At 44.3% G+C, this 26,315-nt stretch overlaps 1 protein-coding gene and 1 pseudogene across 2 annotated transcripts in view; one reads left to right on the plus strand and one right to left on the minus strand.

Moving 5' to 3' along the window:
- dus1l (dihydrouridine synthase 1-like (S. cerevisiae)) overlaps positions 1-26,315 on the plus strand; it is a 199,516-nt gene that overhangs the window by 41,994 nt on the left and 131,207 nt on the right. The gene's annotated exons all lie outside the window — the stretch shown is intronic.
- On the minus strand, positions 11,872-24,389 carry LOC130119118 (5-formyltetrahydrofolate cyclo-ligase-like; annotated as a pseudogene).

Below are 26,315 nucleotides of genomic sequence, written 5' to 3' on the forward strand. Positions count from 1 at the left end.
GTTAGAGACACAAAGTGAATCTCAGTCGCAAAGCTCCTTGAACCCTAATGCCTCTGAGTTTAGTACAACCACCTCAGGTTTGTAAGAACCTGAAAATAGTTCATCCCAAACACAGAGTAGGCCACAGAGGAGGCGAGCTCCCCCATTTTACCTCAAGGACTACCAACTTCGTTCCAGGTTTACTTGTAGGTAGCACAGTGTCAGTCCACCCGGTTATCAAACACTGCTGTATAGTTTTTTAATATCTTTGCAGAAGCAAATTGCAGGTTTAATGCATGCCATGGAGAGACAGACTGACGGGGGCATCAGGTTTTTAAGTGGGGGAGGTTGTAACACAGCAGTTACTTAGTCCGTTGATTCAGTGTTAATATCTATATAGCTTTAAGAGTCCCTAACGTGTTCACAGCTTTACCGCTGTAGAGTGGGGAGCTCAGGCCCCGCAAGGGTTTTGGATCTGACCAGGAAGTGCAGTGGATTAGCAAAGAGAAAATGAGGGTAGCTAGATTGTTTAACACAATTTTGGAAAGTGAGAGGATACCTGAGAAGTGGAGAAGAAGCACACTGGTACCGATTTTCAAGAACAAGGGCGATATAGAGAACTATAGCAACTACAGAGGTATAAAGTTGATCAGCCACGGCATGAAGATATGGGAAAGAGTAATAGAAGCTAGGTTAAGAGGAGAGGTGATTAGCGAGTTGCAGTATGGTTTCATACCATGAAAGAGCACCACAGATGCAATGTTTGTTTTGAGAATGTTGATTGAGAAGTATAGAGAAGGCCAGAAGGAGTTACATTGGGTCTTTGTAGATTTAGAGAAAGCATACGACAGGGTGCCGAGAGAGGAGGTGTGGTATTGTATGAGGAAGTCGGGAGTTGCAGAGAAGTATGTAGGAGTGGTGCAGGATATGTATGAGAGAAGTGTGACCGTGGTGAGGTGTTCAGTTGGAATGACAGATGGGTTGAAGGTGGAGGTGGGATTACATCAAGGATCGGCTCTGAGCCTTTTCTTGTTTGCAATGGTGATGGACAGGTTGATGGACGAGATCAGGCAGGAGTCTCCGTAGACTATGATGTTTGCGGATGACATTGTGATCTGTAGCAAGAGTATAGGGTGTAGGTTGAGGAGAGCATGGAGAGGTGGAGGTATGCACTGGAGAGAAGAGGAATGAAAGTCAGTAGGAGCAAGATGGAATACCTGTGCGTGAATGAGAGGGAGGACAGTGGAATGGTGAGGATGCAAGGAGTAGAGGTGACAAAGGCATATGAGTTAAAATACTTGGGGTCAACTGCCCAAAGTAACGGGGAGTGCAAAAGAGAGGTGAAGAAGAGAGTACATACAGGGTGGAGTGGGTGGAGAAGAGTGTTAGGAGTGATTTGTGACACAAGGGTACCAGCAAAAGTTAAAGGGAACGTTTACAAGATGGTTGTGAGACCAGCTATGTTAAATGGTTTGGAGACAGTGGCACTGATGAAAAGACAGGAGGCGGAGCTGGAGGTGGCAGAGTTGAAGATGCTAAGATTTTCATTGGGAGCGACGAAGAAGGACAGGATTAGGAATGATTATATTAGAGGGACCGCTCAAGTTGGACGGGTTGGAGACAAAGCAAGAGAGGCAAGATTGAGATGGCTTGGACATGTGTGGAGGAGAGATGCTGGGTATATTGGGAGAAGGATGCTGGATATGGAGCTGCCAGGGAAGAGGAAAAGAGGAAGGCCAAAGAGGAGGTTTATGGGTGTGGTGAGAGAAGACATGCAGGTGGCTGGTGTGACAGAAGAAGATGCAGAGGACAGGAAGAAATGGAAATGGATGATCCGCTGTGGCGACCCCTAATGGGAGCAGCCGAAAGTAGTAGTAGTAGTAGTAGTAGTAGACTCTATCCCCAGGCTTCAAGCAATGGTAACACACTTTCTGGTCATATCTTTCTTTGTTACCTTGGTTCTTTTTTGTGGAGGTGGATCGAGCCAACTGACAGGCTTCTTGCAGTTCTTTCTTCATCCTCGCTATGTATTTCAGGTGGGAGGTTATTGATGTTCCATCGGCCGACATCCCGAAGCAAACATCTACTGGTAAACAGGCTTCCCTTCTGAACATGAGGAAGTATGGCAAATACCCGGTAGCCTCATTTGGAGTACAATTGTACGCATGTACAAGATGTGCAATGTAGGGTGGCTCTGTAGAGGTAGTCATGAAGTTTATCCAAAATAGCCCATTTGAGAGCTAAAAACTCCAGTTTGTGTGCTGGATATTTTTTTCTCAGATGAAGAGAGACTCCTGCTGATGATTGCAACTGGGTGTAGTCCATCACCGTGTTCTTGGTATAGCACACCACCTAGTCTGTCCAGGCTAGCATCCACATGCAAAACACAAGGCTTCTGTGGCTCTGCAAATACTAACACAGGTGCCCAGGTAGGCCTGTTCTTGAGATCTTGAAAAGCATGTTCACAATGCTCACTCCATCGAGACCCAAAGGGTTCAGAAGGCTTGTAGTAAGTCTTGTTGGGTGGAGTTGCAGTCTGACACCCTTTGGAAAGGGAGCAGGGAGAATACTCTTGAAGAAGTTCATTGTGGGGATGGCAGGGTTTAGAGAAATGACAAAACTGTGATAGTAACTGCGGAACCCTAAGAAGGATCTGAGCACTGTCACAGTTTGGGGTCTTGGCCAAGAGACTACAGCCTCAATCTTGGATGGGCCTGTCGCTATTCCATCCTGTGACACAGTGTGTCCAACGTAGGTGACGGAAGTCCTGCCAAACTGACACTTGTGAAGCAATAGTTTCAAACCTTCTTCTCTCAACCGGTCAAGAACTTTGAGCAGCTGCTCCGTATGTTCTTTGAGGGTTTGTCCAAACACAGTTAAGTCCTTGAGATACACTAACACTTCCAGAAAGTTCATGTCACTGACTGTATGTTCCATGACTCTGGAAAGTGGCAGGTGCTCCTGAAATTCCTTGGGGCATGCGACCGAATTGATAAAAGCCAAATGGACAAATAAAAGCGGTCTTTTCTTTGTCTGATTCGCTCATGGGTATCTGACAGTACCCGCTTTTCAGATCAAGGATGGTGAACCATTTACTCCCAGACAAACAGTGAAGAGCATCTTCCATTCTTGGGACAGTGTACTGGTCTGGTACTGTTTGAAGGTTAATGGTTTGATAGTCCACACACATTCGCAACTTGCCTGATTTCTTGTGTATGAGTACGATTGGCAATGCATAGAGACTTCGCGATTCAGAGATGATGCCATGGCGTTGGAGATTCTGCAAGTGTTGGAGCACATCGTCAAAGTCAGCAGGCGGTAAGTGACATGGCCTCTTCTGAAAGGGCCTGGCATCTTTTAGTCTTATTTCATGCTTTGTGCTCTTAGAACAGCCAACATCCCACTCGTGGAGAGAGAAGACCTCTTTCCTCCCCATCATTCTCTCACAGAGATGCCTTTTTTGCCTCCTCTGGCATAGGAGAGGATCCAAAATCAAAAGATGCAGGGGTCACCTTGACTGCAGCTTTAGCAGCATTCTGTGCCATCGCCAGGGGCACAGGGGCTACAGGAAAAATGTGGGCTAGCAGAGTTCCACGTTTCAAGAAAACTTCTTTTGATGAAATTTTCTTGACAGTCATAGTAATGTGTCTACAGGAAACGACTGATGCAGGATGAACCTCAGGCCTCACCAGCAGCTCGTCGGGGGAATAAGTGCTTAGTTCGCTACATTGGCCTGAAAATCCTCCATAGATTTATTTGCCTTCCTGTCGTAGTAGTAATAACAACTTTGTGCGGAATGCGTCCTCCTCAGAAATAACATTTGAGGTGGCAAGTCTTTCAACTACATGCACAGCCCAGGGCCCAGCCTCTCATTCTATACCTACTTCTGGAGGTACAGTATCAGGGGTTATATCACGGCTATTCTCCATTAACAGGAACAATTTTGTGTCAGTGGGGTCCCCACGGCGACCACAAATTTTGGGATGACTAAATACTTTCACTGTGTTCAAGACCTTAGGGAGAGGAGGTCTTGAACACACTTTCACTGTGTTCAAGACCTGCCAGTAGATATTGGGTCTCCTCCCCAATATCTATTGGCACATTGCTCAGTAATATGGCGTGAGAAAGACTTGACATTCTTCTGGTGGATCCACTCAATAGCCTGACAAAAATCCATGTTGTTTAGTGAACAACTAATGCTGCTGTACAATACAATGAAACTTCACTCCTTCTATTGCAGTTAATTAACTAGTTAGTAAGTTAACTGTTATTGACTATCAACAACAACAAAAAAATCTTGCCTATCTGGTAAAAAGAAAGTAAAAAAAAAAAAAAGATCCCAGCAGTGCCTCCAAAAATGTTGGCTACTATTTAAATTTTCCTTAAACAGGATCCTGAATTCTCAGCGGCTGAATGAAAACAATAAACCTTAGAATAATAGAAGGTTCAGGACAACAATAATAAAGAAATAACATTTATTCTCTGGTAAGCTATTGTTCTTATATATTTCCTTCTCTCGATATGTATCAGAACAGTATTTCTTTATCAAACAAACAAATCCCTCGTACGTTATCACATCAGCATACTATCAAAAAGGAATAACCCTCTGGAATCGCAAACCAAATACTAGAATACAGAATTGAAAAGCTATCAAATATATCAAGTTTATAAAACCTTACTAAATAACCTTGACCCAATAATGCATTTGTAATATCAGACAAAGTCCTGAATAAAGGTCTCCAAATAAACAGTTCAACTCAGAGCAATGGTGAACTATATTACCAAGCGCTTGGATTTCTAAACGATGGGGCCCATATGTTGGTACACAAAAAACAATGGAACAAACTCCCAAAAGGAACAGGTTGATAGTCAGTGTTTGAATAGTCTCCTCTTACTCACGCGACCACGCAAATGATTCATGAGTGGACCGCGGGGCGGTTAGATCATGCAGCAGGGTAGTGTTGATGAATGTCACACGGTCCGTGCTGATCGCAAAGGTCCAGCGCTAACTAGCTAATTAGCTTCAACGAAATCCTCTCGCCTCTGGTTTCTCTGCACAAACTGAACTGAACCATGACAGTTCTGGCAAAACGTCCATGCTTGATAGTTAGACTATACACTTTCACAAAGCTGGCTAGCTAAGTAAGAAAAATAAAATGGTAGGCAAAATAGCTAACGTTAAGCTAACTGGCTGTAGGCTAGCCAACTTCCATGGCAAACTGGGGAAGAATGAGTTGCGAAACGTCGAGATGCACAGGACTTGAAGCTGTTACAATACAATACGTGTGCAAATCCTGAGAAGTATTTCAGTCCAAAAAAATATTACTCGCTTCGACACTAAACTCAATTTCTACCGACAAAACGATAACTCGGCAAACTGCTCCGCTATGTTCTGGAACACTCTCCCCCTCTCGCTCTCTTTTTTTTTAAACTCCTCCCAAAGTCGTCTCTGATTGGCTTAGAGTACATCACTCTTTGGACAGTCAGATGCAGGTAATATATCTAGAGCCACTTTTTGCTCTTGCAAGAAATAATTAGTTTGAAACCTTGCCTAAACGTAATTTAGTTCATTGGACGTTTCAACATCATTTAAAACAGAGACATTTTAGTTAGGACCATGTTCATCATGGATTTCATAGAATCCCACAGTTTTTTCGGTGTTCATTGAAGAGCAGTGACTTTCAAATTTCTCCTTCTGTTTTCTCTTGTCCTTCTGTAAATTATCATTAAGTTCTCTTTGAATATTCCTCATTTCCCCAAGGTTTGAGCTATCCACTTTTTAAATTCTTTAGTGTTTGTTGTTTGGGTACATAGTTATTTTCTTCTGAGAATTTAATATAATCTGTAATGATGTCTGTTGCCTCTTCTAAGTCCCAGCTGTGAAAGAGATCCCAGTCGGTACAAGAAAAGCAACCTTTCAGAGTTTCGGTGCCGTCATTGTCCTAGACATATACAGTTTTTGCTAGTGTTTTACTGCTTTTAAGCAGGTTATTCTTGGTGGGAATTAAATGAACAACATTATGATCAGAGTTGGTTAGTGGAGGTTTCGCCTCGGCTGTGTAAGTGTCTTTAATGTTGCCATAACATTGATCAAGAATTCTGTTGCCATGAGCCTTACAGTCCACATACTGCATAAAGACAGCTTTTTTTCTTCTTTTTTTTGTGGGATATGTTGAATATATGTATTTTTGTAGTTTTTGTAGGGTTTTTTTGTATTTTGGATATATGTGTTCTTGTAGGTTTTGAATATGTCTTTGTATTGCACTGTTGTGGGCTGGGGTAAACAATATTTCATTTCATTTCATGTACAAATAAATGTTCCTGATTCCTTCCTGAAATCCGGGTAGCGTGGCTTCAAGCTTGCAAAGGTTAAACTCACCAACAATAAAACAATGGTTGTGTTGATATTGTCTTCGCACACAGTCCGCAATTAAGGTGGCTGCTTTTGCAACGTTTCCACTCGGTGGGATATAAACAAAAAATAATAAAATATTCCCGAGTTAACAGGGGAGATAAAATTCAATTCAATTCAATTCAATTCAATTCAATTCAATTCAATGTATTGTCATTAAAAACATTATGCAGGCACATGTTAATAATGAAATAAGGGCTGCAGCTTCATCAAACAGTGCAAGACAGACATAGACAAACACAGTGTAAGATATACACAGATGAAGACCAAAAGGTAAAAATAAGTTAAGAAAAAAAGAAGAAGAACATGAGTACAAAAATATTTTAAAACATCACAGGCATTCAGTGGGTAGCCAGGTTCAGGTGGGCAACAGCTTGGGGAAAAAAGCTGTTTTTGAGCCTGGTAGTGCAGGCTCTTAGGCTCCTGTAACACCTCCCAGAGCGCAGCGGGGAGAACAGTCCATGGTTGGGGTGGGTGGGATCTCTGCTGATTCTGAGACCCTTCCAAAGGCAGCATTTGTGATAAATGTCAAGTTAAGTCAATTTTATTTGTATAGCCCAATATCACAAATTAGAAATTTGCCTCAAGGGGCTTTACAGCAACAAAACATCCTGTCCTTAGACCCTCACATCCTATGGCTGTGAGTATGGCTGTGAACTGGGTACCAGTGATATGCTGGGCCGTCTTGACGACCCGCTGCAGAGCTTTCTGGTCTACTGATGTGCAGTTGCCATAGCACATTGAGATGCAGATGGTCAGGATGCTCTCTATGATGCAGTGGTAGAAGTTGGCGAGAATTTTGGAGGATAGATGAGCGCTCCTCAATCTCCTCAGGAAATGCAGGCATTGTTGGGCCTTTTTCAGAAGGGGCCTGGGTGTTTGATGTCCAGGAAAGTTCCTCGCTGATGTGGACTCCAAGGAATTTAAAGCTGGAACCTCACTCCATTTCCACACCATTGATGTGTATGGGGGAGTGGCTGCAGCTTCTAGACCTCCTGAAGTCCACAATCAGCTCCTTCGTCTTCTGCACATTGAGAACCAGATTGTTGGTAGTGCACCATGATGTGAGGTGCTGAATCTCATCCCTGTAGTCCGTCTCATCATTGTTGGTGATGCGGCCAATGACTGTGGTGTCATCCACAAACTTAACTATTGCATTTGAAGGATGAGTTGGCAGGCAGTCGTGGGTAAAGAGGGAGAAAAGGAGGGGGCTCAGAACACAGCCACATCTCAGAACACATCTCTCGGTAGTTGTTGAGCAGGTCAGCAGAAGGAGTTCAGGATAGAACTAGGGGCGTGGCGCCGGGCAGTGTAGTATTTATTGGCGGTGTATTTTTTCTTTGTTGTTTAACCACATTGGCAGCTGATGAGTGTGTGACACATGAAACAAGCTTGTACTGCAATGTATTAAAGTTTTTTTTCCCCACATCTGTTTATATATATACATTTGTATATAACATTGTTAAAAGAAACACTCAACGATAGGAAAATTTTTTTTATTGAAAGAACATCATCAGTTACATATAAACACAAATAACATAATAGTTCAGATTAATATTGTCTGTGACAGCAGCATGCATCCACTTAATCACCATCTCTTATTTGCCAAGTGTATAACTATATAGGAAATGCTAAGATTTTCACTGGGAGTGACAAAAAAGGACAGGATTAGGAATGATTAAATTAGAGGGACCGCTCAAGTTGGACGGTTTGAAGACAAAGCAAGAGAGGCAAGATTGAGATGGCTTGGACATATGTGGAGGAGAGATGCTGGGTATATTGGGAGAAGGATGCTGAATATGGAGCTGCCAGGGAAGAGGAAAAGAGGAAGGCCAAAGAGGAGGTTTATGGATGCGGTGAGGGAAGGCATGCAGGTGGCTGGTGTGACAGAGGAAGATGCAGAAGACAGGAATAAATGGAAACGGATGATCCGCTACAATATTTCAAGTTCGAGTTATTTGTCATATTCCCAACAATTACAGTAAGGCAGTAGTCTGCAATTTAATTCTTATTTCTCTGTCTCCCTTCGACAATGCTCATGCCAAAAACGTTTTAAAAAAAAGTAATACAAACTAAAAATGAGAACGTAAGGCATAAACATAAAATAGTGCATAAGTTAAAATGGTATAAGATCAAATATAAGAAAATATAATACTATGATGGACTGTACATCAGTGATAAATGAATAAACTATATAGAGGGGTTGTGCAAGTAAAGAAGAAACTATGATATAAGATCAATTATACTGTGATGGATAGTTCATTGATGGTAAACAAATCATCTGTATGTAGAGGGGCTGTGCAAGTAAAAAAGAATTTAAGAAAATATAAGATCATATATAATTTTATACTGTGATGGACTGTATATCAGTGGTAAAAATACTACTAATAATAACACTAATAATAATAAATCAAACTTATATAGTGCTTTTCTAACACTCCAAGTTGCTTTACAATAAACAGCGGTGGAACAAGACAACAGATAAACATAACAGACATATAGGGGTGGATGGGAAGGGGGAGGGCTACAAGAGGGAGAAGTGGCAGCCACACATGATGCCAGCAGTACTCTCTGACTTAAACAGATACAAAAGGGCAAGAAAAACAAAAAACAACAGCACTGGACCAATGGTTGACCATTGAAGGACTGTATTTGAGCATAGAAAATGTTGCATTCCAACAATTTTCTGGTGAGACATGTAAGAATCTTCATAATAACTAACAAACTAAAGCTCCTATACACGTACTGAACGAAGATTATGAAAATAAAAAGTTAAATTTCTTGCTAGAAATTTTATCAAAATGCATTTTAATCCTGAAACTACCATACAATATTGGATTTTCCACTGAAAATAAGACAAATGTCAGCCATTTTTGATTTTGCAGAAAGAAACTTGACATCACTTGATATGAATGCAGGCCAATAAAAACGATTAGGCCAAAAAAAAAAACCCCTAACAGTGCCTGTGGATGTGCGCCATCGAATGGGCTTTTTTTTTTGCAACCTCTACAACCTGGGTTAAAGGATTGTACAACTCCGTCCAAAAGAACAGTGGCATGCACAGACATTTTGGGGGGCAGTCTCAAGTGAAAAAAAAGGGGCATCCTACTCATAATTATTTATTTTGAAAAAATAACGTTACAGTGGCACATCTTGTACTTACATGTTTCTTTATTTCAATACCCATACACTCATGCAGATGTTTAAAACTCAACAGGTTTCTACAAAATTATTGTATCAATTCACACAGACTATGGTCTTTAGCATCACAAGGACAGAGCTTGGCAACAACAAAGAAAACAGTGCCACTGTGCAAACTTTAGTGGTCCATAAAATAAATAACCATTCAAAATCAGCAACAACAGCAACCTTTTTTTTTGTGTCTATATTCAGTTGCAACAATTAGGCCAAGTACGTTCTGTGTACTCAGATGAAGGGAGCAGGATCATACTTCTGTTTTAAAGGAGCATCCTCTTTGGTGCCATGTCTTGGAAGATTCTGATGATCTCACTATGTTTTATCTGGATGTCTTGCTCTATGGCACACAGGAGAAGGTCAGAGAGCCATTCTTGTCTACAGAGACCTCTCGGTTTGTTCTTAATAATTTTCAGCTTTGAAAATGATCTCACTACAGAAGCTGGTGACATTGGCAGTATTGCAAAGGTTCTTATCATTTTCACTAAGGTTAGAAAGATGAGCAAGCCCCTGTTTTCTTTCAGTATGGCGAGGAGTTCTTGCAGGTCTTTTGGAGGAAAGTTGGAGTGGAAGGCCTTTAACTCTGTCTTCAGCTGGTCCTCATCTTCCTCATAGAAATCAGAGAATGTTGACAGCTTCCTCTGCTTCTGGGTTTTGGGTGCTTACCCAGTTGGCATGCACTGTTAAGGAGTGGAAGGATCGAATGATTCCATCAGTGAGACTTCCAGTGTTGCCCCCCTTGAATTTCCAGACCTGTATAGGCATCCTACAAGTAGAAAAAGAGAATTAAACCCAGAAAGGGTATCATGTAAACTCAAGCAATAATTTGAAAATTTTAACACTGTTGACATGAAAACAGTCAAAGCTTCTTGACATTTTTACAGTCTTCAAAATTTCTCAGTCAGTAATTATAATTTGAATGCTGAATATGGAGCTGGTAGGGAAGAGGAAAAGAGGAAGGCCAAAGAGGAGGTTTGGATGTGGTGAGAAAGGATATGCAGGAGGCTTGTGTAACAGAGGAAGATGTATAGGACAGGGAGATGGAAATAGATGATCCGCTGTGGCGACCCCTAATGGGAACAGCAGAAAGTAGTAGTAGTAGTAGTAGTAGTAGTAGTAGTAGTAGTAGTAGTTGTCGTCATCATCAGGTTAAGTATCCTCTTGTAGTCGTCGTTGTCGTCATCATCATCATCATCATCTGGTTGAGTATCCTCGGATGGATCTGACCCTCTCACGCCACCTGTCTCTATCCGGCATAGCAGCTGGAAGATCCACAGATGGACTTCCTGTGTCGTCAACAAGTTGATTGATGTAATTTCTTGCAGGCCTTCCCACACGTCTTTCCACATTTGGATGACCAAAGCAGAGTGTCGCTTGCCAGTTCTTGCTTGCTCCTCCAGCAATGACCAGCAAGTCGAACCCTTCGTTCTCCGATAGTGTTTGAGATGGTGGATATATTGCCGTTGAGACACTTCTTTGTAAGGTGCTTCTTCCAGGATACATTTAGTGCAGCACGCAGCATTCTGATGAAAGCCCCATCAAGTTTGGATTCAAGCTGTTTATTGAGGGTCCAAGAAGATGATCCATAAGTGACAATGGACTCAACTGTTGCTCAAAAAATTCCTGCTTCAGTTTGTCTGGTAACGTGGACTTCCAGATGACGTCCCTCAATGGCACCCCAAGCCTTTCCAATTCAAAGTTGCACATCCCTTTCAGTGGATTCGATGTTCCTTCCCAAGTAAATGAATTCCGAGACAGATTTGATGTTATGACCAACTGATGAGGAGATGATTCCTTCTTGGTTGTAGTTGATGAATTCAGTTTTCCTAGCGTTGAAGTGGAGACCTACTTGTTTCGCTGCAATTTCAAGACTGTGCAACAGCATGGTAGCATGTTCAATGTGTTCAGCGAGAAGGGGAATATCATCTGCGTAGTTGACATCAGTTAAGGTTTGAGCAGGATGTTGACTGCTTCTCCTGTAGTAGTAGTAATTATAATTTGTGTACAATAATACAAGATGGTTGTAGGTGCCTATTTTCAGCAACGGTTACAAACTTTTGTTTTTGTTAAATATAAACTGAAACATAACCTTTTGAGGACAAAGCTTTCACTTTATATTTCAACTGGATTTTTCGTTGTCCACAATTTAATAGACCCAATTAGATTTGCTGAGAGAACTTGTATAACTTTGAAAGCCCTAGTCATTCTTATATAATCATTTTGGTTATACTCCCACTACTGCAGTGGTCTGTCCATTTCATCATGACTGAAGTCTGTCTAGTCTTCTACTCCCTGTCCTCATACAAGACTTCATCTATGAGCACGTCGTTGTCATTGACTGGGATCTCCTGACACAGATGTTCTTTGAAGGCCAAGGCAATGGTGTATGACTTGCCCTTGGGGTGTCTGATACAGCGCTCCAGGTAGTTGTCGTAGAAGCCTTTCCCTTGTCCCAAACGGTTCCTGAATTGGTCAAAGCCTAAGCCTGGCATCAGGATCAAGTCCAGGCCTCCTGAAAAGGAGCAGAGAGTGAAATGAGACATGTGGTTGTGGAAGATTTCTTTTGCTCTCTCTCTCTGGTAGAGACTTTGGACCAGCCAACATAGCCAAATCTCTTTTTGGTTGCTTAGGATAAAATGGTGTGCAGCAATGATTTGCAAATGATGGGTTGAAATCTATAATTGGGTCGCAGTAATGGGGCCATGTGGGTTGCAGGATGTCACAATAAACACATTTTGTTTGGAGACAGACTAAGAAAATAAATGCAAATGCTTAGCTTCAAAAATACTTTTGTGCCTGGAAATCCAAGATTTAGAAAGCCAGACCTGCAATTCAGGGACTGTGGGTTTAAATCATGGAATCAAGAAAAGTCTATTCCATCTGAAAACATGAGAAACATATCTATCACAGGCTACTACTGCACCTACCATCAGTGTCACTCCATTTAGATGTATTCTGGCAACCAAACATGGGGTAAATGAAACATATCTACATTAATTAAGATTTTCTCAAACCAAATCTGAAGCTGTATAACAAGACGAGTCTTTTCCACTGAATCCGTATCAGCAGGTCATGTTCTTTGAATACACAACAGCGCTATCTACTGGTCAACTTAAGTTCACACAATGAGATAAAAAAAAATTAAACAGAAGACTACAGACTACACACAAAATAAGATAATAGCCTGGAATTTTATTAATTAAAAATACAACAGTAAATGTGAGATTATGTTTTGAAGAGAGACGGAACAAGTACTTGTGTGTGTGTGTGTGTGTGTGTGTGTGTGTGTGTGTGTGTGTGTGTGTGTGTATCAACACGGATACAGGAAAAAAAGTTTTAATGCATTGCAGTACAGGCCTGTTTCGCGCCTCGTGCACAGCAGCTGATGAGTGCACAGATAAGCACAGCTGATAAGATAAGACACAGATAAGCACAGCTGATAAGATAAGCACAGCTGATGAGTATCTGTGCTGTATCTTGTGTTGATATTCTGCTCATTAGTTGAGCACTTATAACACCATTCATGGTTTCGGAAAAAAATGCTATATATATATATATATATATATATATATATATATATATATATATATATATATATATATATATATATATGTGTGTGTGTGTGTGTGTTTTTGTGTGTGTAACAAATTCTATTTGGGCCAAGATATCTAACCAAGTAATTCTTATCAGGACTCAATCGGTTTAACAGTCTAGTAAAGGGTTTAAGACTCTAGGTTGACTCTAGGAGGAGTATAAAAGGCACACTGACGAGGTTTTAGAAAAAAGCATTAAATGCCGGTCTTTTATTATCAATATGATCAGTATTCAAATCCCTTCTCAATAAGGTCAAAAATATCAAACACATCTATAGTACACATTATAATTCCTATGACTAAATCGGTTGCAACCTTGAAAATAAAATAAAAGTCAATAAATCCCCCATCTACCCGGGTAGTGTGATTTTGGAAAATAGCTCAAGTTTGCTTAGCTGCATCTTGCATGTTGTTGCACCCTGGCGCGAATGATGGTACTGCTCCTGGCGCATGCAACGTGCAGAGTTGAGAACTTGCTGTCTGAAGAGAGCATGCCGGGTGGAGCGCATGCATGCAGACTCGAGCAAGGGCGCTCGGCTCGGGGGTCCTGGCTCGCCGTTCAACACTTTTCAAGTCCCCAAAAAAAATCAACCTGCATATAGCAGGGGTTCAGTTAGGAGTCTTATCTAAATCTCGACTGTACAGTTTAACTTCTATATCAATTATAAATCAATTCAGCATCAACTCACGTTACCTCACATGAACGCACATGAACCGAATGCTCAAACGTTACATAGCTACAGCTTAGCTATTAGCATCGTGAGCTAAACATTCCAGAGAGTCATATCAAATATGTAACTTGGTCTCCGATTGGTTTTTAAATATCTGTATGAAATATGAACTTTACTATTGTGAAAATGAAATATATATCACGAAATCAGTAAAAGAAAACAGTAACGACGCTGCTGTTTCATGAGCTAGCAATACATGAAGCACCCAATATTTTAGCTAGCATGACTCGTGACATGAGGAAAAAATTTAACTCACCGGAGCTTTCGCTTGATTAACTCAGAAAGAAAACAATTAAAGGGTGGGCTGTTCACAGTCGGACACTTCTCCTGTGTTAATACAACAGGTTTTATGAAACAAACTCGAAGTTAAAAGGTTATCTTTATCTTAAATCTTTGTCGATGTCTGGAATAACGTCCTCTACAGCAGTGGTTCTCAACCTTTTTGGGGTCCGGGACCCCCTGCGTATTTTTGATCTACCCTGAGGACCCCTCCACCTGATCTTGGGGGAGGGGGGTTGCAATTTGATAGAAACAGTAGAAACTGCATTTTAAATTGCATTATAGCATTTATTCACTCTTTGGGGCAAAAATAAGAGCTTTCAGTTGTAACTTAGATATAGTTAACAAAACAGAATTCTTATGCAGTAACTTTCAGATATATGTAACAAAACAGAATATGTATTCAGTAACTTTCAGATATATGTAACAACAGAATCTTTATGCAGTAACTTTCAGATATATGTAACAACAGAATTTTTATGCAGTAACTTTCAGATATATGTAACAACAGAATTTTTATGCAGTAACTTTAGGATATAAGTAACAAACAGAATTTTTATGCAGTAACTTCCAGAAATATGTAACAAAACAGAATTTTTATGCACTCTGCAAGAACAAAAACAAACGTAAGTATGAAATCTCAATGGATATTGTATAGTTAAGTCTTAGTTTTGTCTGTAGAGGCAGATGGTGTGTGTGTTTTCAAAGCAAAGCATCCTCACTGTTTGTGTGCCACTTGGGTGTGGTGTGGTGAAAAGTTCATGTGTGGTGAGATGTGCTGTGTAACCGTTAGTGAGACACTTGTACTTGTCTGCCGCTCATGAGTTTCTGTAACCTGGGTTGAATAGTGGCAACAGCTGTAATGATACCTCTCTCTTGAAGTCTGTTTCTCTGTTTGGTCTTTATGTGTGTCAGAGCTGAGAAAGTGACCTCACACAAGTATGTAGACCCGAATGGCTCCAACTGGTAGAGAGCCTCTTTTGCAAGCTCTGGGTACTCCTTCTCCACACAGCACCAAAACTGTGTTAGTGATGTCTCTGAAAACTTCAGTCTGAAGCCACTGTCTGAAGACAGGTCAATGAGGCTCTCATGGAGTTGCTCTGGTGCTGTATCCATGCTGCTGGGCATGAATGGCCTGCGTATCCAGTCATGTCTAGTACACATGTCCTCAATGTCTGGGAAGTAGGATTGAAACTCAGCTGACAGTTTGGCCAGGTGCATTTTTACAGTTTTCAAAATGTTCTGCTTCATGTTCTGTTTCATGTCAGCTATCCAAGAGTTAAGCTGAGGGAAATTACTGACATCCCCCTTTTCACACCGTCTCAACCAGAGGTCAGTTTTCCTCATGAATGCTGAAACTTTATCAAACATCTGAAGAACAGTTTTATCATCACCTTGCAAGCTCGTGTTCAACTCATTCAGACGGCCAAAAACATCAGCAAGGTAAGCCAGGTGAGCCAACCAGGTCTGGTCTTCTTCAAGTTTAGCAGCCAGAGGATGTCCATGTTCGGAGAGGAAATCGCGCACCTGCTCTCTCAGTTCCCATAGTCTCTGTAGTGTTTTCCCCCTTGATAGCCAACGTACGTCTGTATTTAGCAGCAGCTGATGATGGTCACCGCCTGTTTCGTCGCACAGCTTGTGGAACAGTCTTGCGTTGAGAGGTCGTGATTTAATGAAGTTAATCACTTTCACAGCGTCAGTCAAAACATTGTCCAGTTCTGGGCTCATGCGTTTTGAAGCCAACGCTTCTCTGTGAATTATGCAGTGCATGCTTTGGATGTTGGGGTTTACCTGCCTGATGCGAGAGACAACTATGCGGTGCCGACCTGTCATAGACGCTGCCCCGTCTGTGCATACATGCGAGCAAAAAAACAGTCAATCAAATTAAAAATGTCCTCACCCGTAGTTTTTTCAGGTAGTGGCTTGCAGAAGACGATGTGTTCAACTATATCGTTGACTGTGTCATCTTTGAAATGAGCAAACATGACCAACTGGGCTTCTCCATTCACATCAGTAGACTCGTCTAGCTGTACTGAAAAAGAGCCCGCTCTTTTCAGTTTATCGGTCACCTGCTGAACAATGTCACCAGCCATCTCATCCACTCTGCGGCATATTGTGTCGTTAGACAGCGGTACTGACCGGATTGCATCTGCTGCTTTTTTATCCACCAGTTTCAGCTAGGATAGCTGCTGCTGGTGCAATTAGCTCCTCTGCTATTGTATACAGCTTTTTAGCTTTAGCGATTAGCAAAGCTACCTGGTAAGATGCTTGAAGAGAAGTTGCTGAAGTCTGACGTGCGGCACGCATGTGATTTTGCGCTCCCCTGAACTCCGACAATTTTCGTTTGAAGAAGTCAGCAGTCTTGCCCAATGATGACTGGTACCTGGTGCTTAGGTGCCGCTGCAGGTGTGCCAGTTTCATGGCGTGGTTTGACAGTACCTCTCCACATAAAAAACACAGAGGCTGCTAAGGTTCCGAATCAGTTGCCGTAAATCCAAATAATATTGTGGCGAACGTAGAAGCAACGACAAAGGTAACTTTGCAGCCCCTTTATTGAGCTCACACAGAAACGAGAACTTACCGAAATGCGACACAATACATGGGGGTCATCAACTCAAACAACAAAGTTTTTCAGGGTTTCAGTTACAAGGTTACACAACACAACAGCAAGACAACTGCAATTACACTACAACAAATAGTAATCACATAAACACATAAAACCACATAAAACACTTACAAAACATTTAATATCAACTGACAATCTGCACGCAGTGCCTGATGGGTAAAACAGGACAATTGGCACAATTCTGACGTGGTAGCAACTTCGCTACATCACCCCGTCCAGCGTGTCGCCTGTCCTCAGCCGACAACAAAGTCCCTATAGCGAAGGGGAAGCCGTCTCCACCGCCGTGGGGGCACGGGTCCCTGTTCCCCACTGTCTGTCCGGTTGGTAGGGCCTGTGGGTGTAGGAGGGACCGTCCCGGGTGGGCTAAACTGATCTACATGTTCTTTAGCCGAGGGGCGGTAAGGTGCCAAACGGTCCCGGTGCAGAACTACCACCCGCCCCCGGACACACAGTTTCACCCGGTACACAACATCCGAAAGCTGCTCCAACACCTCACAGGGCCCCACCCACTGGCTGGCGAGCTTGGGGGAGACTCCTCTCTTCCGGGTATGGTTGAAGACCCACACCTTTGCTCCTGGGGTGAAGGAGCGGCCCTGACAACGAGTGTCATATGCCCGCTTTTGTTTTGCACCTGCCTGTTCCTGATGCTGCCGAGCAAACTCATGTGCCTCGGCCAGACGTTGTTGGAGGTCCTGCAGGTACTCAAAACCGGGTATCTTGGGAAGGTCAGTACCCGAGGGCGTGCCAAAGGCTAAGTCCACAGGGGTCCGCAGTTCTCTCCCGAACATGAGCGCGGCCGGTGTACACCCAGTACTTTCTTGTACTGCCGACCGGTACGCCCACAGGACCAGGGGTAGACGACAGTCCCAGTCTCGCTGGTGCCGTGAGGTGACAATAGCGAGTTGTGTGGTGAGCGTTCGATTGAACCTCTCCACCAGTCCGTCGCTCTGGGGGTGGAGGGGCGTTGTTCTGGTCTTCTTCACCCCCATGCGTTGACACACCTCAGCGAATACCTGTGCCTCGAAGTTCCGCCCCTGATTGCTGTGTATTTCTTCGGGCGCACCGAACCGACAGAACATCTCACACACCAGCCGCTCGGCTGTAGTGGCAGCGCTCTGGTCTGGGACCGCATACGCCTCAGGCCATTTGGTAAAGTAGTCCATGGCCACAAGGACGTACCGGTTTCTGTTGTCCGTGGTGGGAAATGGGCCAAGAAAGTCCACACCGACCCGTTCCATGGGGGCCCCCACCTGATATTGTTGTAGAGGGGCATGGGAACGTCTGGTTGGTCCTTTCTTGGCAGTGCAGGCATCACAACAGTGCACAAAAAGTTCAGTGTCATGCCTGCATCCGGCCCAGTAGAACCGTTGGCGCAGTTTGTTCAGCGTCTTTGCTACCCCATAGTGACCTGCCCCAACCGAGCCGTGGGCTGCCCGTAGCACTCGTTGGCGCCAGTCCTTGGGCACCAGTAACTGCCACACACTTCTTCCCCGGCCTGGCGCTTGCCAGACCCGGTACAACAGTCCATCACGCCGGGCCAAGGTGGCCCACTGGGAAAAGTAGGCCTTGGTCTCCATCGACATGGCAGAGACAGCTTGCCAGCGGGGGCGTGCCTTGGCGTCGACCCACTGTCACTATCCTGCGCTGTTTGCCACTCCTGCTTGTCCATTGCCATCAGCCACGCCTCCTCTGTCTCAACCTGCTGCGTGGTGGACACTTGGAGGATTGCTCTGTCTCGCTCCTCTTGGCGCTCACAATGTCTACAATCCTTGCAGGGACGACGGGAGAGGGCATCTGCATTGCTGTGCAGGCGTCCAGCTCGGTGCTGGGTCTCGAAGTCGTAGCTCTGCAGCTCCTAAATCCACCTTGCCACCTGGCCTTCGGGCTCCTTAAAGCTGAGCAGCCAGATCAGGGCCGCATGATCCGTCCGCAGGAGAAAGGTCTGGCCATAGAGATAGGGGCGAAAATGATTGAACGCCGCGACCACCGCCAGGAGCTCGCGTCGTGTAACGCGGTAATTGCGTTCAGGGCGGCTCAAGACACGACTGTAGTAAGCCACCACTCTCTTTCCCCCAGCAACTTCCTGAGACAGGACGGCCCCCAGCCCCACATTGCTGGCATCTGTGTCCACGATGAAGCGGCACTTAGGATCAGGAAAGGCCAGGATGGGTGCAGTGATCAAGGCAGTGCGGAGCCGGGCAAAGGCGGCTGCACAGTTGTCGTCCCAGTGGAACTCCCGTCCCTTCTCGGTGAGACGGTGTAGGGGACTGGCAATGGAGGCAAAGTTGCGGACAAAACGTCGGTAGTAGGAGACGAGCCCCGTGAAGCTGCGCACCTCGCTGACGTTTCCCGGAACTGGCCATTTCTCGACCGCCTCCACCTTAGTAGGATCAGGTGCCACGCCCTCTGCCCCCACCACATGGCCCAAAAACTTGGTCTCACGTCGAAGGAGGTTGCATTTCTTGGGGTGCAGGCGCATGCCCGCCCCTCGAATGGCCTGGAAGACCTGACGGAGGTTCTCTAGCGCCAGCTCGAAGTCAGCGGCATGAACCAGAAGGTCATCAAGGTAAACCACGCACCGGTTGTGGGGAATGTGAGCCAGCACCCTCTCCATTAGTCTCTCGAACGTGGCGGGGGCATTGCAGAGACCAAAGGGCATCACACGAAACTGCCAGAGTCCCTGACCGATGGTGAAGGCCGTCTTGGGTCTGGCTTCTGGTACCAGCTCCACCTGCCAGTAACCACTCCGTAGGTCAAGTGAGCCGAACCACTGTGACCCTGCGATGTGGTCCAGAGCGTCGTCAATGCGGGGCAAGGGGTAGGAGTCCTTGCGAGTTGCATTGTTCAGCTGACAAAAGTCCACACAGAACCTCCAGGTGTCATCTTTCTTTTTGACCAGGATGGCAGGGGCGGCCCAAGGGCTATTGGATGGCTCTATCACCCCGGCCGCAGCCATCTCTAGAATCATCCGCTCTGCAGCTTCACGCTTGGCAAGCGCTAACCGGTAGGGTCGCAGTCTAATGGGTGGGGTTGTACCAGTGTCGATTGTGTGCTGCACCAGGTTGGTCTGGGTGCACTCCTCTTCACGTGCAGCGAAAATCTCAGCGAACTGTTGGAGCAGGTCTTTCAGCTGTTGACTGCTGAGGGTCCAGCCCTTCACTGCTCCGCTGATACAGATCCTGGATGGCGGCAACAGTGTCCGGCGAGGGTGTCTGAGGAATGGTAGCCTCAATGAGAGTCGTCGTCATTGTTGGTGGGCTGGGCAGTGTCGTCATCCCCTTGGTTGGCAGTGGAAGTGGGGGCGGCGGTGGCGGCATGGTGACAGGTGGAGTTGGCTGGATGTGGACACGTCCCACCTTCCTCTCTGGACGGCGCCGGAGGGCCAAGGTTTCTGTGCCAAGATGAATGGCATTACTCGACACATCGACCAGAGCCCCCCAGCGAGTCAGCAAATCTAGCCCGATGATGCAAGGGTCTTGTATTTCAGCCAACCAAAATTCGTGGGTGGCTGCAACTTTCCCTGCCCGCACCTGCAGTGCTCTCTTCCCCAGCATGCTGTTTAGTTCCCCAGTCACAGTTCTGATTTTACAGGTGGTGGGCCTCCACTCTGTCTCTGGCAGCACCCCTGGACGCACAATAGAGATGGTGGACCCTGTGTCCACAAGGGCCCAGCAGCGGTGTCCACCAATGGAGCAACAAAGATAGAGACCGTGTGCGTGGCCCACTCTGCCGATCTGGGAAGAGTTCTTAATGGGGGATATGGTCGGTTGGCTGTGTGGGGCCATTACAGCCTCCACCCTCTCTGCCTCTTCCAATGCAGTCTTGAAGGCTGTAGGTGCCGTGATGTGGAGGTGCTCCTTCAACCTCTCTGGGGTGAGCCCCTGGATGAAGGCACTCAGGGCTAACTCGTCACCAGCTGCTGGATCAAAGGTGGGGTAGCCACGATGTGCAAGGAAGTGCATGTCTGCTGCATAGCTTCCCAGGGTCTTGCCCTCTTGGCGGCGCCGGCGGGCCAGTCGGTCTCGCATGCTGTCAGTAGAGACCCGTTGACCAAAGCGTCGGTCTAAAGCAGCGGCCAGTGTCTCGTAATCCTGCTGTTCTGACGGCATAAGGTCGAGCAATACCTGCAGCGCATTCCCTTCGAGCGCCAGGGCAACATCAGCCGCAGTGTCTTGGGTGCTCCACTGGTTGTGACTTGCTACCAGTTTCACTTGAGCTAGGTATGGCTCCAGGGCCGTGATGCCCGCATACCGTGGGAGCTTGAAGATGCTTGGGGATGGCAGCATCACATTAGCAGGGGGTGCTGGGGTTGTAGTGACGTTGGTCAGCGAAGTGGTGACGGTGACTGGTGACGTAATGGCGTCGGCCGGCGGCGGCATGGCGGCTGTTGATAGTGGATGGGTGGCGGCCGGCGCCGGCAATGAGACGGCGGTGGATACAACGGCGGCCAGCGATGACATGGCGTCGGCCGGCGGCGGAATGACGGCTGTTGGTAGTGGGTGGGTGGTGGCCGGCGGTGACATGATCGGTGTTGAAATCAGAGTAGGCCGCGACTTCTCGGCGGCAGTTGCCGCCTCCGAATCGCTGAACCGGCCGGCCGTGTCGGGTCCTGAAGGACTGGGGGCGCTGGCTCCGTCCGCCCTTCCTCCGCGGGACATCTTCTTCCGAGCGGCGATGCTCTCTCCCCGGAAAAGCCCTTTTTCCAGACACTCGATGAAGTCCTCAATCTGCCGGAGCTCTACATCGAAGCTTTTTCTTGACGTTGCCATCTTCGATTTGTGGGTATTGGCTGCAATCCCACTTCTGACACCAATGTAGCGAATTCAGGGGACAACGCAACCACAGGAACTGCCGCGGCCGGGAAGCGAACCCGTATCGCCCGCACCGCAGGAGGCATCGCTAACCGCTAGACTAAAGGGTCAGACCCGCCAGCCAGCGGCCAGCGTGTCTTTTTATCCATGCACGTTACACTACCCCCCTCCTTCGGGAAGCGCGTCCCCCCACCTAAGCATATCAGCTCCTTCACGCCTCAGGGCGCATGCGCTTCCGATGGCCTTACGGTCGCTCCATCGCACTTCTGACACCAGTGTGGCGAACGTAGGAGCAACGACAAAGTTAACTTTGCAGCCCCTTTATTGAGCTCACACAGAAACGAGAACTTACCGAAATGTGACACAATACATGGCGGTCATCAACTCGAACAACAAAGTTGTTCAGGGATTCAGTTACAAGGTTACACAACAGAAAGACAACTGCAATTACACCACAACAAATAGTAATCACATAAACACATAAAACCACATAAAACACTTACAAAACATTTAATAACAACTGACAATCTGCACGCAGTGCCTGATGGGTAAAACAGGACAATTGGCACAATTCTGACGTGGTAGCAACTTCGCTACATCATGTAATCTTCTTTGTAAAGTCTCTTTTTGCTGTCTGTTTTGGTTTTCTTTTCGGGTGGCCCCGAGTCTCCTTCGTCCGTTTTTTTTTAATTTGAGCCATCTCTCCATGTTGTCACGACTTCTTCTTCTTCTTTTTCTTCTTCTTCTACTTCTACTTCTTCGTGTAACTGTGCTTATCATCTTCTTCTTTGTTTGTTTATAACATTAGCTTAATTTCAAGTGCTAACCTGAATCTTGCAAGTTACTGAGTTTTACCACAACGCCTTCCTGCAGATGTTTCAAAATAAAATCATTATTAAGAAATGAATGGTGTACGCCCACTGAAACACTAGGGGGCTCATAATTTGGAAACGGATGCAGATCGTGTTAAGTTTGTGTTAACAGCGTCATGCAGTAACTTTTAACAATGCAAACAGGAACGAGATTTCTTATTAAAATACAATAAATTGCACTTGTGAAACAGATTTAATTAGAGAAAAAAAAGTCCCTTTATAGTTTAGGTAGATAAAGGTATCAGTCACATTTGAGTAAAATAATCCTATTTCTATAAATGTCATAGGATCTTTTTTTTAAAGATTTTATTTTCACGGACCCCTTGCAATTACACCACGGACCACTAGGGGTCCGCGGACCCCCGGTTGAGAAACACTGCTCTACAGAGATCTGCTTTGCTGATCAACTCCAGACTGACGCAATCATGGGAAAAGTGACCTACATATCGTTAGCCTCATAGGATAAATGCCTAAGTCATTTTTTACGATTTTCGGACAATAAGAAAAAACGCATTTTCATATCCACTGAGTACATTTACACTAGGCCTACAGTAAATCAAAGAAATATTAATTATCTTACCAGATAAGGAAAGAGAGAAAGCCGAGCACCAGGAGCCTTTCTTGTATGCAACTTTTTTCTTTATTTTTTTCAACGTAAAAATGCTCAAGTCACACGAGTGACTTAGGCAGATTGTCATTTTTGAATGTAAAAAGTGTTCTGATTGGCTTAGGACATAGGCACTAATCCAGGGTGATGCAGCAGTTTGAGGAGAACGCATGTAGGCATCTCAATTTGGCCAAAAAATGACTTGGGCATTTATCCTATGAGGCTAACGATATTTGGTCTGCTGCTCCCTCTATTGGCGATAGGGGGTATTACACGTAAATAAGTAAAATCATGGGAAATAATACAAGGGGATATTAACCCTTCCTATGTAGGGGAAAATACATGGGTTACATATATATATATATAATATGTTACAATCAAGTTCAACAAACGGCAGTCAATATCAGTAAATGGGGGCATACATACTATATCCAAGCAGATATCTGTGTTGGAGAAAATCTGCAAGTTAAATTTAATTCTGTTTAGTTTACATGTTGTGTCCAGATGAACTGATTGACCTTTCTGTGATTTTCTAACCTGGATTATTGAGCATGCATAAAGATAGTACTAATGATTTTTCAAAATGTTCATGTAAATATATGAAACCACCAACAGTCATCCCCAAAATATCATTATGTCATTGATAGAAGTATTCAAATACAAATATGCCCTGCGATGGCCTGGCGGCTTGTCCTCTAATGTCCAGGGTGTCTCCCCGCCTGCCGCCCAATGACTGCTAGGATAGGCTCCAGCATCCCCGCGACCCTGGAAGCAGGATAAGCGGTTTGGATAGTGAATGGATGGATAGAAGTATTCAGTCAAAAATGTTATGATATTTGATATTGTCATCATCGCCCAGCCATAAAAGTCCACTGATCAGCAGGTACTAGATGCATTTCTTACAGGGCATCAAGTTATTTCTATTTCAAAAATCAAAGAGGGGAACTACAAGGATTAAAAACTAAGTGATCGCTGATAACACAGATGATTGGTGTTTGTTTGTGCATGTGTGTGTGCTGACGTGTAGCCAGTGCTTCTTCTCTGGTATTGTCACTATCAGCAGGCTGTCTGATGTTTAAGGAAGTGAGGTAGGGTATCCATGTCCTGCATACTATTCAGCCTTAGCATTGCCATATGACTGGTGTTGACCTGGTACTTGGGGATGAAACAGGTTTTACCCTGTTTAAAAGCATCCTGATGATTTCCTCAGTGTGCAACTTATCATCCATGCCTCATCATCCATGCTGCAGTCCGCTAAAAGCTTGCATACTTAGGGTGTCTTAATAGCTGAAAGAAATAGCAGTGGACATTACTGGTTAATGCAACAAGACACAGTACAATCACCACCATCATTTGGAACCTTTGCTGTGTCCAGGACAGCCAAGAATTGGAATTATTTATCCTCAGTGGTATAGAGACAAATACCAGCAGAGGGATTTGTCAAAAGCATGAAGTGGGAGACTAAAGTTACATTATGCATAACATGCTGCATAAAAGTTATAATATGTATGAATTTATAAAATCAATGTACTTTTTACATTTATCATATTTGTGTGCTTTAAGGAGACCTGATTTTACGACACGAATTAGTCTATTGTATCACCATAGCAAATACAATTAGACATTCATTTTGGAATTGTTGAAGGTAATAATCCCTAATATTTAAATGTCTTCTGACATTTTTGTTCAATTTTCTAAACACTGTACTCAAAATCAAATTTTGTTTAACACTAGAATGACCGGGATTTCACTCCTACCTAAAACAACCTTGGGCGGTCAAATTGACGGCCGGTTTTTAAACTCTATATTCTGTCAAGGTAAATACCCAATTGAGATATTAATACATTGCATATGTTCGTATGTCTGTGAGGAAACGACTGGCACCAAAATTAACATTTTAACAACTACAATACTATTTTTAAACAATTTAAACTTCAGAGAGACATGGTCGAACTTAAATAGCAAAATTGAAAAAGTGAAAATATTACCTGAAAAACAAAACGGAAAACACATATTGCTAATCTAACAAACGTAACCAGGCCTATAAAATGTGAAATGTAAAAAAAGAACTGAAAATAACCATTTAAAGAGTCCCCAAAACAACCAGAACTTAAAAACTACTAAAACGACCATAGGCGGTCACGGTTTTTAAACTCTATATTCTGTAATGCATTGCATATGTTAGTATGTCTGTTAAGAAACTACTGACACCAAAATTAACATTTTAACAACTTAAATTCTATTTTTCAAACAATTTAAAATCGCTGGTGGTTGTGGTTGTGTCTGAAACAGGGGCTGTACCCAGACATGTTGGAAATAATACCTGAAAAACAAAACGGAAAATATGTATTGCTAATCTAACAAACGTATCAAGGCCTATAAAATGTGAAATGTAAAAAAAGAACTGAATGTTATGAAGGACATGATGCACACGATGATGCGCAAATTATGTGCGGTCATTTTGATGCTCATGATCATTTTAGGTAGATCTTATCATAACTTTCATAACTTATCGTAACTTTTTTTTTAGTGCAATTGATCTCAAACTCATTTTAATGAAAATATATGCAGTTTGGCGTCCGTGTGGCATGGTAACATGGGGGTCGCCGGTTTCGTTTCGTTTATTGTTTATTTGACAGGGACAACGCACAATTTTACAATTGCACCAAAGTTAGCTGGCAGCTAATTTGCATCTGCAGTCCCTGGGCAGGCAAACAAACAACAATTAATACAGAAGTAAAAACATAAAAATACATAAGAAAACTATTGAACAGGTTTGAATCCCGGTGTTACCTCCGGCTTGGTCAGGCGTCCCTACAGACACAATTGGCCTTGTCTTTGGGTGGGAAGCTGGATGTGGGTATGTGTCCTGGTCGCTGCACTAGCGCCTCCTCTGGTTGGTAGGAGCGCCTGTTCAGGGGTGAGGCTCAAGTGGGGGGGGGGGGGGGATAGCATGATCCTCCCACGCGCTACATCACCCTGGTAAAACTCATCACTGTCAGGTGGAAAGAAGTGGTTGGCAACTCCACATGTATCGGAAGAGGCATGTAGTTGTCTGCAGCCCTCCCCGGATTGGCAGAGGGGATGGAGCAGTGACTGGGACGGCTCGGAAGAGTGGGGAAATTGGCCAAGTACAACTGGGGAGAAAAAGGGTGAAAATATATATATATAGTGTGTGTGTGTGTGTGTGTGTGTGTGTGTGTGTGTGTG

The sequence above is a fragment of the Lampris incognitus genome, chromosome 10 (genome assembly GCF_029633865.1).
Source record: "Lampris incognitus isolate fLamInc1 chromosome 10, fLamInc1.hap2, whole genome shotgun sequence".
In the NCBI taxonomy this organism is placed as follows: domain Eukaryota; kingdom Metazoa; phylum Chordata; class Actinopteri; order Lampriformes; family Lampridae; genus Lampris; species Lampris incognitus.